Source organism: Amphimedon queenslandica, unplaced genomic scaffold, assembly GCF_000090795.2.
Source record: "Amphimedon queenslandica unplaced genomic scaffold, v1.1 AMPQUscaffold_13472, whole genome shotgun sequence".
Lineage (NCBI taxonomy): Eukaryota > Metazoa > Porifera > Demospongiae > Haplosclerida > Niphatidae > Amphimedon > Amphimedon queenslandica.
The window spans coordinates 70,029-71,964 of NW_003546292.1; the positions used below are offsets into that span (position 1 = coordinate 70,029).

Here is a 1,936-nt window from a genome sequence, read left to right on the forward strand (position 1 = left end):
GAAAGCAGTATCGTATCTCGCCCTTACTTGGTCTCAGTCATCACTATCGGACACCATATAAGGGCATGGGTAGCCTCGAATCAAGTGTAATGGATAAGTATGTTAGTACAGTGATTCCAAGGCTCAAAAAAACTTATAGTGCACTCAATCTTTGCTGAAAAGAAACACTAGGGTATACATGTTGTGAGTGCACTTGCACTGCTTTACAGTGAATGGACTAAAAAATTAATATTAATGCTTAGTTTGATTCAACTTTAATACAACATTAATTTTAAATATAATTAAACTATTCCCCTTTAATTAATAATGAGAATTAAGGCATACATGTACTTGCACACACAAAAACTTTCCATATGAAAATATACTGCTGCTCATCAATCACATTAATAATTTTGACATTAGATCTTATTATGAAAACAGAATAACTGAAAGCAATGAATGAGTTATCAGTGCAATTGGCCGGTTGTATGTAATCCATTTTATTAATATGAATGTCATTAAGTATAACACAATTATGATCAGAAGTAGATCCAACTATATCATACACTACAAGAGAAAGATAAGTATTAAAAATAGTTAAATTACACCTATTGTTTAGAGGGCCGTGAGTCACTGTGTCAACTGTGTTGATGTGGCAATTCATGATACTGGGATCATACAATGTAGTTTTCACTTGTATACAGTACGAGTACATGTATTGGGTTTTAATTAAGTAATACGCTGGCAGCCAAACCAACCTTAATATAACTAAAACTTCACGTCTCTACTGGAGTATGTATTGTTAAACTTATACTATGAGTCTGTCACATGGTTCACTAAAGTTAAATAAACCAATTATTAGAAATAGGCCCAGAGTGATTGGTTGTCTTACCAATATTTCCAAATATAATTCCATTCTCTGTAGATGAGAGACTTTAATGGATGCCTTTATGTTCACAAAATCATGAGGACCAGTGGTAACAGATCCAGCTAGACTTTTCAACAAACTTTAGGCCACCATAGAGGTCAAAATTGATTTATAAATTATATCTAATAAATGCAAACAATTACACACGGATAATTAGTGGTTAGCTACTCCTTGATTCCTTGGTTACTGACATTAATTCTGCTGTACATACATGTTCATATCTTGTGTAAAAATTTAAACGGATTCAGATCAAATTGGATTTTTTGCAAATTTAAAAATCAGGCAAAAAACCTGTACAGGGTATTTTTCAAAAAATGACCACAACAGCACAACTTGAAAAGTATTCAGAATTGACTCAAACTTTCTATGTATAGTATTAGGGACTTGAATGCATGGAGCCTAACAAACTGGGATTTTTCATCAAAAAGATATTATACATCACTTCAGAATAGCATAAAAAGTTCTTCACTAAATACCTTAATATCTATAATCTCCTACTACTTTCTAGCCAGGAATGTCAACTGCAGAATTATTCCCTTGTAGACCTACCATTGCACCATGATTGTATACATCTAGCCGCACCCCCTTTATAAATTATCCGGATCAGTGAGAAACTAGAGTCCAGCATACATGCAGAACTGAGTAGAGAAAGTACAACTTAGAGGAGAAAAAAATACAATGTGTATGTGTCGCAGCTGTAAGACCTTTTGCTGGTTCATGCCAAAGCTACTATTATGCTTACGCTTCAGTAGAAGATGTATCCTTTTCACTATTTTCCTCCTGCTTTTTGTGATGATATTATTGGTACCTTACCTGGATCCGCAAACAACAAGCAGACAACAGCAGCTACTAGTGATTGATCCCGTTTTCTATTCGCATCAAAAGAAGGCTGTTAGTCCAGATTCTCTGTCCCAAAAAATTTCTCCTGATCATCCATCAAGCCACAGTAACCTCTGGATAGACTTGGATCCAGAAAAGATGACAATAGTAAGTTTGATCATAGATTTTATGCTGGGCTGACCACATAAG

General features: G+C 34.5%; 1 long non-coding RNA gene across 1 annotated transcript; it reads right to left on the reverse strand.

The window, feature by feature from the left end:
- Window positions 1-398: 398 nt before the first annotated feature.
- On the reverse strand, window positions 399-1,061 carry LOC109580909 (uncharacterized). Its single transcript, XR_002184440.1, has 2 exons — window positions 872-1,061; window positions 399-546 (listed from the first exon to the last, which is right to left on the reverse strand). It is a non-coding gene; the product is annotated as an uncharacterized LOC109580909 (long non-coding RNA).
- Between the last annotated feature and the right edge of the window lie 875 nt (window positions 1,062-1,936).